Raw genomic sequence first — 19,593 nt, forward strand, 5'->3', positions numbered from 1 at the left:
CTCCAGCCAAAAAATGTTACCAAAGTTGTTTTGATTTACTGCACTTGAGTTCACAAAATCATTTTCACAAACATGTACAAAACATTTCTCTTATCTTCAAGGTGCTCCCAATCTACTTAAACAAAAAGACACACACATATGCAGTTCTAAAGCAAGGCAGATTGCTTCCCATATGCAAGTGCTGCTTCTTCTTCTCCTTTCCTTTATTTATGTAGTGTGTATGCGCATTGCTTATAATAAATAACATGTTTCCTAAGCCATTGTTCAGTGTAAACTGATTCAGTCGAATTAAGCAAAGTATGGGCATCAGTGGGGGCGAAAGTAATTGGGCAAGTTTGAAAGAATACTCAGATTCCCAAGCCAAGCTTTCTTCACAAAGGAAATAGACAGATACTATTTGGTTTCCATATAACACCAAACCATACACTCTTCTGACTTTTCACTTTCCCTACAGCTCTGAAACAAAAGATAAGTTATCCATCCCCCTAATCATCCAAGTTTTGATTTCAATTTTCTCTGGTAATTCTGAAGTTATTATGTACTTTCAAGTATAGACAACTTTATAAAAAGACTGAGCTAATCTCACACATGCATTGCTACAGAAATAGATTCCAAGCATATTTGTTTTATGTATTCAACTTTCTCTCTGGACATTATACCAGTATTATTCAACTCATTCTCCTCCTTAAACACCTGGAATGTTAGACACAAAAGGAAACGTGATCTATATATATCAAGATATTATGCTCACTACTGATAAGCTTTGTCTCTGTACTGATATTTAAATTAGATAAGTGTGGTCTTCCAAAGCACATACATAAAAAAGGAAGACGACTCCATATTTATGCTTTTTTTCAGAAAGGATGCAGGGTGTTATCAGCCAAATGCATCCAAATCTGATAAGAGTTAGGAAAGCATAAAGTATATCACCTTATGAATATGGCAAATATTGAAAAATACATGCAAAACATCGATACCAAAAACCTAGACTTCAGCTACAGCATCAAAAAATTCTTGCATCCTTCATTTGTAACCAAAAACAAAGTCTAACTTTGTTCACAGCTCAATTAGTCAATTCATTTAGGGCAGGAGGCCTTTTTCCCTCATATTCTGGATGTATCCAAATGTATTAAAAGTTCAAAGAGTATTACATACCATTTCAAAGTTTATTTCAAACTAAGCAAATTAAAGAATACAGAAATGTGTTATTTTTCCCTTGGCTTACAGAGAAAAAATTAAAAAAAAGATCAGCCTGAGGTGGTCCAAAGCATAATAAGTCACTGTTTCAAATCCAAGAATTCATATTTACTTTTCTAAACTCTTAAGAGGTAGGTTATAACCTTAAAAGGCTGGAACACCTCAATGGAAGGGTGAACCACTGTCTATGGAAAAAGCACCCCTCCATAAGTACTGGGGTAGAGTAGAAGTAACATAGCATTTGAAGACAGACAATCTAGAGGAAAACCAAATTCCACCAGGTACTCTTTCAGTTGGAGCAGGTCACCCCTCTTTCATTTCTTCATTGTTAAACGAGAATAATACTTGACAGTGTACTGAGTTTCATGAAAGTTAACTAAGAAATTTCGCTGAATCTAAACTGATGAGACGATTATTCCCCCAAATCTTTATTTGGCCATGTCCACCATTTTTTAGGCTTCCTGGTGGCTTAGACGGTAAAAAATTCACTTGTAATGCAGGAGACCTGGGTTCGATCCCTGGGTTAGGAAGGTCCCCTGGAAAAGGGAATGGCTACCCACTCCATCAGTTAATAAAAATGTTGAGGCCATCTAAATTCAACTAAGTTCAACTCAACAAAAATTTACTGGATGCTCATCATACGTGATTTAGGTCACTGCCAGATGTCATGACTGGAGGGAGGGAGGGTAGGAGGGACGAGAAGGGAGAAGGAAGGAGGGTCCATGTGACTCGCAGTTTCTGTCTCCTGAGATCCTGCTATAATGTGGAGAAGACAGCATTTCACATGTGAACTCTCTAAAGAATACTCAGCACTGTATAATAAAGTATCCCAAAGACGGTGGTGCTGACAGTGGCTTTTAATGGTAGTGTTTTGTGAAGTCTAATATGAGGTTAGGGAAGGGTTCGGAGCAACCGAGAACATGACCTTGTTATTCCCCTGCTTCTGTAAGCATCTATTTCTCAGTGGACCAACCTGTGGAACCTGATAGAAAAGAGTCTCTTCGAATGGGCTGAGGGGTACCGGGGGCATTTACTCTGGCCTCTGTCACCCCCACACTATTTGTAACCCTCTTTTCCTCATTCCTCTCTCTTTACTCCCTCTGCCCTTTCCTGGGGACATCGACGTTCCCAGGCCTGTCTCCTCTCCATCCACAGCCATCAGGGCTGAAAAGGGCCCTCAGGCAGGGGAAAGAGTGGCACAATTGGAACATTAGAGAATCTGGAGACCCAAGCTCCTGCCTCAGCCTTGTACCTACTTCACTCTGCGACCTTGAACAAGTCCCTTTCACTCAATAGGCTCAATATCCTCCTCATCAAAGGACACTAGAGGATACTTAACAGCCTTTCTTGTTCCTAAACATTCAAAGTCTGTGTCCTGACCTACAGCTTCCAGCAGTTTCCAAGTCACAACTGGAGGCCCACCAGTTCCAGGGCTTCTGGAGGGGCTCTGACATGACCACATGAACGGTTTCTATTGTGGGGAAGGTCAGGGACTCCTTCAGAAAATAGCTGATCTAAACAGAGCCCAAGGAGTGTCATGGCAACACTGCTCGCAAGCTGCCAGAGGTAGGGGGGAAAAGCAGCCAAGATGTATGTGCAGCTGCCTCATTTCAGAACAGCACTCAAACCTCGTTAATATCATCTTGCTAATACCGAGCTGCATAGATCAGAAGCTATTTTTACTGTGTCTTCAACAGATTTGTGTCCTGTCTTCCCCGCCAGCATGTTACAGTCCAGTCCAGGGGAGTCTGCCATTGGAGAGCCTTTGGGACCTGAGGCCACTCAGGGTTAATTCAGGAGACAGAGAGAGCAGGGTGAAGAATGAACAGGAGTGATAGAAAAATAGACTCAGTGAGGCTGGAGGCCAAGGGAGAGGCAGGCGCAAGATGTAACCAGAATATGTACAATCCAATACTACCAACCCCTAAGTGGGAGGTAGGCAACTCTCATCCCTCCAAAGACTCAGGGATGCATGTGTAGGGGAGAGGAGAGAGTGCTGAATCCTATCTTATACTCCAGGGAACACAGGTTTTCCCACCACAATTCTGATCATTGTCCCCCATCAGTTACCCTTAGAACAGCTGACAGTGTGAAGAGCCCTCTGCCCATTAGGCAAAAATCTATCCACCACCATGCCCTCCTCAGTATTTACAGCAAAGGGCTTTGGTTAAATGCCCTGTTCACAACCTGTCTCCCCCGTGCAGGGGGTGAGGGAATTCTCACTTATGATGACTGACTAAACCAAACGATGCGAAAGCACCTGCCATGGGCCTGTCACATAGTGCATCACAGGAGACACCAGGTAAGCGTCTGCTTGCTTCCATCTGGTTCATGCGGCAGCAGCGTCACGGGTACCACCTTTACTCCCAAAGTTCTCCATCGAAAGAAGGAACCCAGCCAACACTTGTCGAAGGGTGAACAGGAGCTCAGGCCTCAACCACCCCTCTCCTGCTTGATCAGATGAGGGTGCCACCTTCAGACACACCACTCACTGGGCAGGTACAGCAGGGTAAGCCATTTCTTCCCTGGGGCGGAGCTCAACTAAACAGTGAATTTTTAAATTCCTCTCCCATTCCGAAATTCTATAAATCTCTAAGTGTCATATCCATCTCAAAAGCAAGCACCAAGCAGAGGGGAAAGCGGTTGAAGAAAGCAATTGTGTGTTTCTTTATCAGGAATGATATATGGGCAGTGCTGTGCCAGAAGTGAAAGGGAATTCAGAGAAGCAGAGTATAGTCCCTAGATTCAGAACCCTCATAATACATGTAAAGGGGGTGGGAGATAAGAGGAAATATTAAAAGGTGGCAATACGAAATAAAACAAAGTCCATCACTCACTGAGCCAAGGGGTGGAGAGAGATGGCTCCCCTAGGAGGAGAGATGTGTGCTGGTTGTTCAGGCAGGAAAGCAAAGCCCACACAGGCAAAATGGAAGAAGGAAGCATTTTATAAGAGTGGATGGTCTCCAGTGGAAGGGTCAAAAGGTATGTAAAATGGTGAAATATCTCATTTGTTTTATGTTGCAGATTATTTTAAAATTCTGTATTTCACGCATTAAAGTCTAGATTAATAATGGTCATCCCAACCACTCATCGTTTTAATGCTCTGTGGGTCACAGAGAGCGTGATGAAGTCAGAAATAAGACACATGGGTTCTGGGCCCTGCTCCATCGCCACTATGAGTGACCAACCTTTAGCTAAATGCTTATCTGGCTTTAGGATGGGAGATAGGGTAGGTCTTGGGAGATGGGGTAGGTCTTGGGAGATGCGGTAGCCTCAAGACCAGATGAAGGTCTTGAGGCTTCTTGAGAACCAAATTGTTCAAAGGGTACGCTCCGCAGATGAGGAGACAGAGGTCTGCCAGAAAAGAAGTGCTTTCTCTCAACTACACATTTCTGTCATCTGTGTCCAGTTCTCTGGGCAGAGATGGTATTCACCTGCTTCTGGGGACTTGCCTCAAGCTGATTCTTGCCTGCCAGAGCGTCCCTCTGAAGCCCCTGTAATATCCCATCAAAGTCCACTTGATCATCCTTCAGAGCCAATTCCAGCCCCTGCTTTTATAAGAAACCTCCTGTAGCAAGAACTCCCACATTCTCTCACTCACAAAGTCTCATCTCTGAGCCCACACATCACACTGAGTCCTGGCTGGCCCTGCATCAAGTTCATCTCCACACACCTGCCACTTCCCTCCTTCCATGTCTTAGTGAGCCACCTTACTTCACAGGTGCTAAGTAAATGCTGCTTAAGTCAGGTTAATCTGCACCTTGGTTTTCTGACTCTCAGCCAAGTACCTTCTCAAACATAGCATGCTGCCTCTAACTGTCACAAACCTGGATCACCAGAGTGGCCAAAAAGAGTTCCAACCACCTCCCAATCCATCAGGCCATTTACCAGATCCACAAACACAGCAAGAGAGAAGAGACATAAAGAAAAGGAGAGGAGGAGCAAAGGGTACGCACTACGATGCTAAACAGCCCTGAGCGGACCTGCACTTGAATTGCCATTCTGGTTTCACAAGGAGAAGTCTGCAGTGCAGATACTCAGTAGGGGGCCCAGAGGTCTCCCAGATGGTCCTTGGTGGAGCAAGGAGGTCCAAGGATGCTATGCTAAACCGTCAGGTGAACAAAGTCTCTATACCCAACCATCAGCTGGGCAGGCCCTTTTGGGCCACTGCAGAGAAAGAGAAACATCTGGAAAGGAGGAGCATGGCAGCCCCCTGATGGTAAAGGTTTTATACTGAGTGACATTCCACCAGTAATAACGGTTGAAAACACGGCAGAAAGATTTATGAGGCAGAGCTGTGTAACTCCAGAGGCAACCTAAGGCACACATCAGATGGGAATTTTAAATAATCCCTCCAAACACACAAGGACTCAGATGCCAGCGCACGCAGGGATGGCCCCAGCCAGACAGCAAAGGCATACTGGCTCCGCCAGAATTCGTCCATTCACCAATATGCTTCCTGAAAAACACCCATATGCTTTCTTTTAGCTTCCATATGCTTTTTGAGCAAGGAAACTAAAATATTTCATTAGTTTTGAGTAATTAATAATTACTTATTTCACAATAGTCTCCCTCATTAAAAAATGAAAATAACTGATTAAGCTGCAGGATCCTGGCTTTCAACTCAAGCTTTTTTAATTTTTTTTTTTTTAATTCTTCCCCTCTAGGAATTGAGTAATAGAGTAAAACAGCCAGCGTGGAAATACTGGCACTATGGGAAATGAAGAGTTATGGTCCACACGGCCCAGCATTCCTCTTGACTGAGGCACGGTGGTGTAATGAAAAGAACACAGACTTTAGGAGTCCAAAGCCTGGGAACCAATCCCAGTTTGACCCCTGGTGAATACTACTTCTGGGGAAATGAAGGGCGTTGAAAAGATAAAGCCTGCTGGATTCCTGCAACCCAGCCTTCCACTACTCCCAGAGAGCTGCTTGACAAGGGCCCCCTCCTGTCTCTCCAGGCATGGGGAAGGCATGCCCCAAAATACTGGTTCCAACCCTGTCAATGTCAGCAGAGGCCTATGGCCAACAGACTCAGAATTGGTCTCCAGTGGAAAAACTGCTTCGCAAGCTCTAATGAGCCTAGAATTATCTGGGAAATCTTATTAAAATACAGATTCTGAACAGGAGGTCTGGAATGGGACCTGAGGTCTGCATTTCTAAGGAGCTCCCAGGTGATGTTGACATTCCTGGTCTTCAGAACAAATTCTGAGAAGCAACAATCTGAAAAGTATCAAAATGAAGCTGGGAAGTAGAATCTGCAGAAGAATAGGATACATGTACCTGTCCCCACTCCAGTATTCTTGCCTGGAGAATCCCATGGACAGAGGAGCCTGATGGGCTACAGTCCACAGGGTCACACGGAGTCGACATGACTGAAGCGACTTAGCACATCCGCACGCCTATCTCCTTGGGCCGTGATAAGGACTGTTAAGCATATGTGAGGTAACACCTCAGCGTGGTGTACAGCACAATGGTATTTCACTTATCCTCACAACAGTTCTGCCAATAGGGTGTGATTTTCATTTTACAGACAACAAAACTGAGACCCAAAGAAACCAAGTTATACTTCCAAAGTTATGTAGTTAATAACACTTAATTTCCAATCCAGTGTCAAGTGGGGGCATGAGCCAGTGGAAGACAGGAAATTTAAGGCGCTGTTACTGGAAAGCACTGGAATGAAGTCTGGTTCTCGCTCTGCTATCAACCTGCTGCTGCCCCTTCTCCGGGCCTCATCTTCCCACCCAAAGGTGTTGCCTCTGACAACCTCCAAGGCCTCTTCCATGTCTAACACTAGCCTTCATTCTCAGGGCTCCCACACAGACTCACAGTGGGTCACCAGGCACTGAGATTAGCTTCACACATGTGGCAGTCATTACCTCTTGGCACGATCCAAATTCTCGCTGCTCACATCTGCATTTGTGCTGATCTGTGCACGGCCAGAAGTCTATCTCTGGTAAAAATCCCACGCTCAATATAACAGGGAGAGAACAACAAACGGATTCCCCAAAGCATTGAAATTCCAATTCAGTTGATAGCTTGCAGTGTGATCAGGGCTCTATGACTCTATAATCACCACCTCCTCCTGCATTCACTTACGAAACTGGAGACTCTCAGACCACTAACCTGATCGAAGTATGCAAGGAAAGAGAAAACGTGAGTTATTTATAATGCAGTTTAGACAACTGCCCAACTCTTCTTGTCCTGCCTTAAGATACGACAAGAGCATTTAATTAATGAATTATCATGTAAAAGATTCAGGATATATGAGCTTATTCCTCTTAAACTCCCAGAACACACATTCACTGTACTCCTCAGGGGCCCATTGATTATTTTTTACTAGGAATTTCTATAGGTTATAGAATAGTTTCATTGCCCCTATGACATTCATTGTTATCTCTTGCGTGCATGCATGCTAAGTCACTTCAGTCATGTCTGACTCTTTGTGACCCTGTGGGCCCTAGCCTGCTAGGCTTCTCTGTCCACAGGATTCTCCAAGCAAGAATACTGAGTAGGTTGCCATGCCCTTCTCCAGGCGATCTTCCCAACCCAGGGATGGAACCCACATCTCTTATGTCTCCTGCATTGGCAGGCAGGTTCCTTACCACTAGCTCCACCTGGGAAGCCTGTTGTCTCTAGATGCAGTCACGTATTTTCAAACAGACCTAGATTTGATTCCAGACTTTGCATTCATTTACTATGACATCAGGCAAACTACTCAACCTCTCTGGGCTCAGTTTCCGCATATGAAAAGTGGGAAAAATATTGTTTTATTTTATGAGATTCAGTGAACTGATGTATTGAAATTGATAGTAATTAGCAGATTTTGGGTTAAACATACATTTGAGTGATAGAGTAAATAAATGAATTGAATATTAAAACATCACTCAACAGTTTGAAACATATAAATGCCCAGAGTCACAGTCATAAATGAGTCCGACACTCAGAGCAAAACAATAAGTGAATTGTGGGAGAAATCCAACAGCAAAGGAAACGTGTGTTATCAAAATGTCATCTCAGACTTCCCACACTGAAAAACATCTTTTGTTTAACCTAGAACCTAGGTATGGCCTTTAGAGAATTTACAAACCTCATGAAATTGTAGACAACATTCTATACAGATGTGTATTTTCTAATTATTTCATAGCTTCCAAATCTTCCATAATCCTCTCCCTTACCACTAAACACACACACACAAATTAATGACTGCCTTAGGCAAGTCCCTTGACAGAGGGATCTGCCAATGGAGAGAGAAAAAGTTTACTTAATAAAACAAGGCTGAAAGATATGAGCATGCAGTTTAGAAAGTATGGGCGGTGGAAGTATTCATGATGAGCACTCCAAACCAGAGAAAGGAGCTCTGAATCTAAGATTCAACTTGGCTAACATCTTGCTACAGGACCTTAGGCAAGTCAGAGACTCAGGATCACGATTCTGGAAACCTGTGACATCCTCTATTTCACCCTCCTCCTCCTCTTCCCATCTCACAGACGGAGAAACTGAGGTTCAGAGGCAGGAAGGTCATGCCTTCACCAAAGTCACAGAAAATAAGGTAAAGCCAGGATTTAAACCTCAGACCCAGTAAAATGATTTCTACACTCTGTACATCAGTATTATGAAGTACAAGGTAAGTGTTTAGACCCAGTTGCCTCTAAGTTATCTTCCAGCTGATGGATAATTATTGCTCTCTTCTCTGGACCTGGAAATCTCATGAAAACATTAGTTTGGTTTTGGAAAAGATCATTCCAGCTGTTCCTCAGTCCCAGCCCAGTCCCACAAGAGCAGGGCAGAAAGAAGGTCTGAAAGGATGAGAGATGTTGCTATTAATCTTATGCAGCACAGCAACTGGGAACCGCAGGCCTTGACCTAGATTTCACTGTGTTGCCTATTACTCTCCTGTCCTCCTGCATATTAATCTTGCATCTGTCTGCTCTTTATTAATGTTCCCAACTATGCACAGTACACAGCCAGTTAGGAACTCATCCTATAATTCACTGGATTAGAAAAGGACAGGAGGGAACAGTGGTGATGTCAGGGTCAAGAAGAACTGCAGGGAACCACAGACTAATAACAAACACAGAGAGCAGAGGCAGCCAGAATCATCTATCCCATGCTTCACGGAATGAACGAAACAGTATGCCATCCACATATTTGAAGGGCATCTCACATCCCTGAGCTGGCAATGTGATTGGTTTTGCCTGAAAGGTAATGTCCTTTTAAATGTTGGGAAGAGAAAGGACATTTCACATCTAGAGATTCCTCTCCTAAAACAGCAACTAAGGAGTCAGAATTCTAGCCCAGGATCTGCCACTAATACCTTAGACAAATCAGATTCCCTCCCTGAGGCCAAAATGTCCATCTCTGAAATGGAAGGATTTGGCTAAATTGCTTTGTTTTCTTTAAGTTTTTATTATTGAAGTATAGTTGCTTTACAATGTTGTGTTACTTTCTGCTGCACAGCAGAACGAATCAGTTCTACATATCCATAGAGCCCCTCTGTTTCAGATGTCCCTCTCACTTAGAGCAATGAGTAGAGCTCCTGTGCTGAACAGTAGGTTCTCATTAGTAATCTATTTTATGCACAGTAGTGTATATACGACAGTCCTAACCTCCCAAGTCATCCCATCCCACCTCCCCGACTTGGTATCTGTATGTCTGTTCTCTACATCTGTGTCTCCATTTCTTCTTTGCAAATCAATTCATCTGTAAAATTTTGTCTCGATTGGTTCTCAATGCCCCCTCTGTCTTTGATATTCTGACCTCTCCTTACAGGTCACTGACTCAATCCCAGAAAAGTCAAACAACAGAAGAGGAACCTCTTTATATGGCTAGTTGAGAAGTTTACCACAGCCTCTAAAACTGAGACCGAGACTATGGAGCAGAAAAACATAGAGGAAAATGGACTTTTTTGATTTCTAACTAGAAAATGAATGTTGCTAGGGGAGACACACCCAATGCATAAATGTTCAATCACTGTCCAATCTAAAACTCAAATCATTAACTGCCTTTCAGGCATGTAGAAGAATTAAGGTAAAAAAACAATTTTCACACTAGACTCTCTATGACTTTGGAAAAGTAGCAGCAGGAGGAAAAAGGAACTGACCAAGAAATAAAATCATAGCAATTACCATTAGGACATTTGACTAGAAATAACACCATGACCAACTGGTCTAACTCTATCTATTGTCAGATGCTGAAAGAGACCCCAAAGAGGGAAAATGACTTGCCCAAGATGACACAGTCAGAGCTGGGAGTACAAACAGATTTTCATGCCACCTGGTTCATAGAACATAACCCATAATGCATTACTTCACTCCTGCAAACAATGAGATTCTATTCAGGTAACTAAGAACATAATTTCACTTATAACTACTGTCTCTAACTCCACCTCAAATAACAACAGCTGATTTATTTGATTTAAGGCAGACTAGAGCTGTTTCCATCAAATTATAATAACCAATTCACTCTAGCAATAGAGACAAGTCTGTGAGAATTAATTGCGCATTATTCATCCTCGCTAATGAATCACTCCATGGAAAACAAGGATAATCAACGGTCTACCAAAGGCCAGAAGCTTGTTCTTACTCAAGTAAGATCTTCCCTGTTAAAGAACATTGGGTATCAGCTCTAAATAGTAAACAGGGTATACAGTTTCAGATTCCATGAAGTACAGCTTTAAATAGACTTGGTTTGGAAGTGGGACAGGGAACACACCGCAGTCAGTGGATCAACATTGAAAGCCGAGAAAAACAATAATTACACTCATTAAGTGGGTACCTGTTGACACAGCTACCGTCAAGCCTAATTATTTATTTAAACTGTTATTCTTTCTTCATTACTGATACTGACATCAATTATTACCATAAGATTATTTTAAATGTTTGTAGTATCCTCTCAGAATATTTACTTCTCTATCATCCAAAGGCTATTGAGAAGTTTTTATCCTTCTTTCCTCACACCAAATCTACTTATATAATTTTAAACGATAGAGGAATAGATAGATAGATGGCTAATAGATGACTGATAGTAGATATATGATAGATAATACATAGATAATAGATAAATATATACAAAATTCCTTTCTAAAGAGCAGTTTTTCATAACCTTTCCAGCCTTGCTTAAACTCTTCTTTGTACATTCAAGTGGGTTTCAGTGGGGAAGCAGGGGCATAGTTAACCACTTTTCAAAAAGTATTTTATTAATATTTAACAATTTGCATTTGGAGGAAAGTTAATATAAAAACTGTAGCTACTAAATGAACAAACAGATCTCTGCCTAACAGAGCTACCAAAACTTATGCTATCACATGTCTACAGTACATTCTTTTCTGATGTGTTATCCCTGAAAATATATGAAGTATATAAGAAAGGATTTTTTGCAGGGGCATTTTATGTACTAGAGGGGAACAAAAAGATGGGCAGGAGCCATTCCTATACTTTTGGCTACCACCTTTTTTTTTTTTTTTTTTTTAGTAACTTTCTTGTAGAAACGAGTATAAAATCTAAATATCACAAATGGCATATAGGCCTGATCTGCTCATAGAAGAGTTTCACAGTATATACATTCCCTTACTGGCCTTGCTCATACATGATGTCTTCTTATTCGACGTATATGATGAGTGTTAGTTTTGAAAACCATATTAATGTGACACCAAAATTTTCACTCATTTCTAAATTGCAACTCCTGCACATATGAGCCGGTACCAACAAACCTCAATTTGCTCAAAGGCCTGTGTAATTAAAATTATGTTTAAATTACTATATATAAAATAGATAACTAATAAGGACCTACTGTATAGCACAGGGAATTCTACTCAGTACTCTGCAATGGCCTATATAGTAAGAGAATCTAAAAAACAACAGATATATGTGTATGTATAATTTATTGACTTGGCTGTACACTTGAAACTAACAGAATATTATAAATCAACTGGACTCCAACAAACTCAAAAAAAAAAAAAATATGTTCAAGATCATGTAAAGAAAATACCAAAGAGATAATCAAATATTCATCTGGAGAAATGTTTACAGAATGTTAAATACTGATATCAAGTCTTCTATCAAGGTGCTATACTATAGGGCCTGCAGTTAGGAACACCATAGCAACTACTTCACCTCTTTTTGGCTAAGATTTCCAGAAGATTACAGAGAACACAGCAGAGTTAGCTGGGAAGTACAGATATCAACTGGTTATCTGCAGAAGAAAACACACATCTTGCAAATTTAAACATTTTTATGCTTTCTTAAACACCTAAAACAAATTTTATGTTTTCTTATTTTTATTTTAAACTGGTCTCCATTTTCTTGACAAACTCAAGAAGAATGAAATCTTCTGCCAAAGTTCTAATTCATTTACACTGGTTCCCCAAGAGAGTGGAATGCAGGTACCACAGGTCCTGGGTTTCAAAAGACTAATTCATTTCCTGTATTTTTCAGGGTTTTGTTGCTGTGATAGCCTTAGATTATGTCCTTTAGAGATGTTTTGGGAGCAGGTAATATGGCAGAAAGTGAAGAAGAACTAAAAAGCCTCTTGATGAAAGTGAAAGAGGAGAGTGAAAAAGTTGGCTTAAAGCTCAACATTCAGAAAACAAAGATCATGGCATCTGGCCCCATCACTTCATGAGAAATAGATGGGGAAATAGTGGAAACAGTGTCAGACTTTATTTTGGGGGCTCCAAAATCACTGCAGATGGTGACTGCAGCCATGAAATTAAAAGACGCTTACTCCTTGGAAGAAAAGTTATGACCAACCTAGATAGCATGTTGAAAAGCAGAGACATTACTTTGTCAACAAAGGTCCATCTAGTCAAGGCTATGGTTTTTCCTGTGGTCATGTATGGATGTGAGAGTTGGACTGTGAAGAAAGCTGAGTGCCAAAGAACTGATGCTTTTGAACTTTGATGTTGGAGAAGACTCTTGAGAATCCCTTGGACTGCAAAGAGTTCCAACTAGTCCATTCGGAAGGGGATCAGCCCTGGATTTTCTTTGGAAGGAATGATGCTAAAGCTGAAACTTCAATACTTTGGCCCCCTCATGTGAAGAGTTGACTCATTGGAAAAGACTCTGATGCTGGGAGGGATTGAGGGCAGGAGGAGAAGGGGACAACAGAGGATGAGATGGCTGGATGGCATCACTGACTCAATGGACGTGGGTCTGAATGAACTCCGGGAGTTGGTGATGGACAGGGAGGCCTGGCGTGCTGCGATTCATGGGGTCACAGAGTCGGACACGACTGAGCATCTGAACTGAACTGAACTGAAGAGGTAGTGACAGACCCGACTAGTAGTTTGACTCCTTCAGAGCCAGGTAACAGTGGCAGCATAGTGCAGAGAAAAATGCACCCCATCAACGACCAGGAAACTGGAGAAAGCTCTCCTGCTACATACTAGCTGGGGATATAAGAAGGCACTAGATAAGAACATCCTTGGACATGGCATACTACAGACACTTCAGTACTTCCATGTTACCAGATACTTCTCTGCTTCAGGTATGAAGCTTTAAAAAGCTGGAATTAAAAAGAAATCAAATCAAGGAAACATAAAAGGGGAAGCGCTTCACTGCCTTGGCCATTTTTCGGGTTTTGGTGTTCCTGGAATACCTTCATATTTCTTCTTTTGGGAGTGAAATCTACCTCAAACACTATTGGTTAAGGTGCCTATTAGCATTTCATAAATGTGATGACACCAAGCCCCTCTTACCTTGGACAGCTCGTTCTTAGAATGATCAGTGGACACAAGGGCCAGCAAACTGCAAGTGCTAGTGTCTGTAAACAAAACAGGGAAAAGTTACACTTAGCTTGCAAGCTCTATTTATTCATTAATAATCATAAACTCTTCTATCTATACGGCAGTTTCTCGTTTCACAAAACACTTTCACATTCATTATCTCATTTCAGTCCATGTCAACCTGGTAAAGAAGCAGGAAGAGATTATTCTACCACTTTAGGGGTGAGGAAACAAAAGCTCACAGAGGATAAGAAGGATGAGAAAGGAACCAACATCTCTATCATGGATAAATTCAAAAATGTGAATGGATATTATTTTCCTCATTTTACAGATGCAAAAACTGAAGTTCAAAAAAGGTAGTAACTTGCCCAAGACTGCACAGTACAATACATGGCAAGATGAAAGTTTGTACCCTCTGAGCTCTGCCTGTTCATCCAGTGGGCTTTCCTTTACATCCAGAATATTAGGTAGGGAAAATATGAGGACAGACAACTCATTGACTTGATCCACCAGACTTCATGAAGGAGGAAATGATATAAAACCAGTTATTTGATTGACATGAGGAAGTGGGAAAAACACATAGGATTTAGAGCCAGTCAGGATTTAGATCTGTCTACCTCTTACCAATGGCCTTAGGCAAGTTACTTAAACCCCCAAGTGTCAATTTCCTTATATGTAAATGAGACATACAATACCCACTTCCTAGCCAAAGATGAGTTAAACTTTTGGGGGGAAGATTTTCCTCCATTATTTCATATCTATAAGCATTGATGTGGTGGTCAACAAAATGGTATACAAAAATTCCTTCCTATAAGCCCATGCTTATATGATCAAAGAATAATGTTCTAAGCACACAAGAAAAGAGGGTATCTCTGGGTTGGGTATTTCCTTGATTCATGTCTCTAGTTTTAAAATACCATAGTATTTATCTGTGTCAATCTACATGACTTCACCTACCAGCATCACAAAGAACTTTTGTTCCACGTGACAAAGCCTCAAAATTGAAGAATCATGTATCCCCTCAACCCAAAAAGCAAAAGAAACTGCTTTAGCGGAAAGCCTGCAGATTTATCACAGGTCAGTCTAAAGCCTGTGCCTGTATCATGCTTCAGGTTCAGAGAAATGGAGCTTCCAATAGGAGTGCAAGAACAAGGGGTCAGTTTTAACACAGGGATAGATTTGTTGAGAAGTAAAGATCTCTCAGGACTTCCCTGGTGGCTCAGACGGTAAAGCGTCTGTCTACAATGTGGGAGACCTGGGCTCGATCCCTGGGTCAAGAAGATTCCCTGGAGAAGGAAACGGCAACCCACTCCAGTACTCTTGCCTAGAAAATCCCATGGACAGAGGAGCCTGGTGTCCGTGGGGTCGCAAAGAGTCAGACATGACTGAGCAACTTCACTTCACTTTCAAAGATCTCTCTGAAGTTTTATAAATATATCCCATTTTCATATAGGGGCTTAAATCAGATGATTAGGAATACAGCATGGTTGATACTATATTCTGCAAGAAATTCTTGCCATATGCCACCAAAATAAAAAATATTAATCATCTGTAATACTATAGTTTAAGGTTTGAAAAATATTTCATGATCATGTTATCTCAAATCATCCTTGACATGATAACCCCAGTGAAACCGTATTACCCCAATTTTACTGATCAGGAAGCCAAACTTCAAACATCACATGGTTAATATGAAACATATAAAAGTTTAACCTTGTATCTTGATCCCCAAACGAGTAAGGAGGCTTCTACTACACAATGCAGCCTCCCATTTGGGAGCACTCTATTTGGAAGGAAAGGGAAAATGGCATATAACCTGTAAAAGTCTATTGTCAAGGGGCCAAGGCACATTTAGTACTGAGTCCTGCTTCACTAGCAAGTGAAAGGAGAGAGACTTCACATCTGTGGTCTAACCAGAAGGTGACACATTACTAAGCTGAGGGAGTGTTCGATGCAGGGTTACCATCAACACTTTCTCAGCTCTCCCCAGTGAAGTTTCAGAGATGCGACATCCTTGGGCAAGCTATCGAAACACAAGCCACAGAAACAATACAAGGCTGTACCACTAAATTTTCGTAAAGGGGTCTGCATCAGGAAGTTTCATCTCACACTGTAGAAGAGCTGAAACCTTCTAGCTAAGAAGTTCACCAGCCTCTTCTCACACGGTTTGAGTGGTACGTGTCCTCAGTAAGTTGAGTATTTTCTGATGCAGAGGAGTTCTCCTCTAGACCCATAAAGACATCTGAGACAAGTGACGAATCCAGTGCTAGCATCTTAGTAGTGAAGTCAGTTATCCTTGGCTGCCTCTGTGGACCTTATGACTGCTGACCCAAAACCTGGCAAGGCTGCATCTTTGTCAAATCACCCATCCCATCACTCTCAAGAAAACCCTTCTCATTTCCAGAAGCAATTTCAACAGAAACAAAAAACTTATATGATCAACCTCTAACTTATAAAACTTCAACACATTCAGTTCAGTTCAGTTCAGTCGCTCAGTCATGTCTGACTCTTTGCGACCCCATGAATTGCAGCACGCCAGGCCTCCCTGTCCATCACCAATTCCCGAAGTTCACTCAAACTCACATCCATCAAGTCGGTGATGCCATCCAGCCATCTCATCCTCTGTCGTCCCCTTCTCCTCCTGCCCCCAATCCCTCCCAGCATGACAGTCTTTTCCAATGAGTCAACTCTTCGCATGAGGTGGCCAAAGTACTGGAGTTTTAGCTTTAGCATCATTCCTTCCAAAGAAATCCCAGGGCTGATCTCCTTCAGAATGGACTGGTTGCATCTCCTTGCAGTCCAAGGGACTCTCAAGAATCTTCTCCAACACCACAGTTCAAAAGCATCAGTTCTTCAGTGCTCAGCTTTCTTCACCGTCCAACTCTCACATCCATACATGACCACAGGAAAAACCATAGCCTTGACTAGATGGACTTTTGTTGGCAAAGTAATGTCTCTGCTTTTCAACATGATATCTAGGTTGGTCATAACTTTCCTTCCAAGGAGTAAGCATCTTTTAATTTCATGGCTGCAGTCACCATCTGCAGTGATTTTAGAGCTCCCCAAAATAGAGTCTGACACTGTTTCCACTGATTCCCCATCTATTTCCCATGAAGTGATGGGACCAGATGCCATGATCTTCTTAGGATCAAAGCAAAATAAGAATCAACAAACCTAGAGCTGGGGCTAGTATAAAATAATTGATCATTTCTACTGTATTTGGGGGAGAAACTGGAGAGAACAATGGAGCCAAAGGGGGAGGGGAGGGTGGATAAAAAGTGAATGGAAAGAAAAATGATGAAGAATAAGGAAAAAAGAAGAGAGGAATGGGAGGTCAGGAGAAATGAAGAGAGAAGAGATATAAACAGGTTTTTCCAACACCCATGGTAGCCTCTGGATCGACCACTCCACCCCTGAACAATTTTAGACAACAAAACTCTAGGTGATGATCTTGACATTATGAAGAAAAATTCCAACAAACTGGCATGAGAATCACTAAGGCCAATGTGTAGATGCCCCTTAATATTTGATATTTTACAAGTGCTGTAGTACAAATAAGCAGTTGACAGAGCCTTGTAAAAATGCTCTAAGCAAATAAACTGAAGTAAGTCTTCAGTCCTGTAATGCCAGATGTTTATTCCAAACAAGGGGTGCTATCTTAAAAAGAACAGTAGACTGGGAATTGAGGACCTTGATTCTGATTTTAGTGCTACAATTCCCAAACCTTTTCGATTAGAAGTTGTATGAGATATACATTTTTCTGTTTCTCTTTCTACGAATCTTGACCATGGCTATCCCTAAACCACTGTGGAAAAGCCAAACATTATTTTGTCTAGACTTTGTGCATTTCAGTAAGTTTTACGAATTGATAAAAGTGGTGGTGAAATGATAACTTATAAATTAAACAACATCATAATCTTAAACACGATTATTAGGAAGTCTGACCCCAAAAGTAAACGAAATGTGAGATCAGGCCAAAGGTATTAAATGACAAACATGGAATGTCCTCCACTTCCAACATCAAATCCCACATGAAGAACATTTTTAAATGATACCCTAAGACACTTATCAAGAATACAACGTACTCTGTGGCTTATGAACAATTTGGTTGTCTCATTAAAGTAATGTTTGCCAGTATTTAATTGCTTCCCTCCCTGATTTTAATTTCCTCAGCTGTCAGCATCTATCAAAGACACTGAGATCTTCTGACATCCTGGCTGATTGTGTTGAAATTAATCAGATTTTTAAAAAGTAAATTGCTTTGGTCTAAAGGTAATGCTCATCTTCTTCATGTGATATTTATAAGGGTTCTATCAACAGAAAACTTATAATCTAGAAATTAAATCAGAGGCTTTAGGAATCCAAAGCCAGTACTTTAAAAAAATCCAATCAACAAGTGTTTATTGAACATACAGCACTTAGCTGCAATCACTCCTGGGTAAACGGACGTAAGGAAGACGTATAGCTTAGAGGAGGAAATGGCAACCCATTCCAGTATTCTTGCCAGGATAATCCCATGGACAGAGGAGCCTGGCGGCCTACTTCCCATGGGGTGGCAAACAATCGGACAAGATTAAACAACTGAGCATGCAAGACATACAGGTGCCTCAGGAAGTTCAAGGAACAAGTGAAAATTAATTACTTAAGCTGAATTGACTTTGACAAAATAGTTCACAATCTGGTCACTCAAAAAGTACACTTATTGTGTTTTCAGTTGTGATCAGATATATACATTATTCTTTCACATGAATTAATGATTTTATTCTTCACCTAATCCAATGGGGTGAAATAGTTAGTAATAGTTGCAATATCTCCATTTGGCAAGTAACAAACCTGAGCCTCAGAGTGAAAAACAGACTTTTTCCTAGATATTTGGTAATGGGCAAAGCTGGTTTATGATCTAAATAAAATCAGACAATACAGCATGATCACCTTGAAATAAAGAGAGAAAAAATTGTTTGCAAATTCTCCACACATAATTATTCAGTGCTAATTCTTGTCTAATATCTATCAGTAACAGTGTTTAAGATACTCGCTGAGGAAACCCGCAAGCTGTTCTTTAAGAAATAAATGAAATGATAGATAAAAACTTTGTAAAGTGTCCTAGCATCATGAGATTATTTTTATGTATTTATGTCATTATTCCTACTTTGGAATATAGAAATATGCATTCATGCAGTAATTACGTCCCAAACCTAAGGCCCCTAAACTAAACAGGAAAAAAAAAACAAAAAGGCAAAAGTTGTATGTATGCAATTCTGGGAAGCAGAGGGGAAAAGCCAATGATAACACACAGAATTTAGAAGGTGGCTTTATAACCAAACATAATGAAACCCTAGTATAGGTCTTATATTTCCAGAGGACTCTAAGCTCTTACCAAGCCTTTAAGTGTCTCTCTTGCTATAAAGCTTTTCCTGACCCAAAAGCATTTGATGAAGCAGCCTTTGTAAAGACAACCATAAAGCCTAATTTCATATATAGATCACTAAAATTGACACCGGGGCTTCCCAGGTGGCTCGGCAGTAAAAAAAATGTGCCTGACAAGCAGGAGATGCAGGTTCAGTCCCTGGGTTGGGGAGATCCCCTGGAGGAAAAAAAAAAAAAAAAAAGGCAACTAACTCCAGTATTCTTGCTGTGAAATCTCATGGACAGAGGAGCCTGGTGGATTACAG

The 19,593-nt window shown here is 41.2% G+C and overlaps 1 protein-coding gene across 1 annotated transcript in view; it reads right to left on the reverse strand.

Annotated features, from left to right (window-relative positions):
• Positions 1-19,593, reverse strand: part of LPP (LIM domain containing preferred translocation partner in lipoma) — a 750,332-nt gene that overhangs the window by 554,876 nt on the left and 175,863 nt on the right. Inside the window, exon 3 of the mRNA XM_042233292.2 lies at positions 13,895-13,959. The gene's annotated coding sequence lies outside the window, so the exon portion shown is untranslated. The remainder of the gene's footprint in view (positions 1-13,894; positions 13,960-19,593) is intronic.

This window comes from Ovis aries, chromosome 1, assembly GCF_016772045.2.
Source record: "Ovis aries strain OAR_USU_Benz2616 breed Rambouillet chromosome 1, ARS-UI_Ramb_v3.0, whole genome shotgun sequence".
Lineage (NCBI taxonomy): Eukaryota > Metazoa > Chordata > Mammalia > Artiodactyla > Bovidae > Ovis > Ovis aries.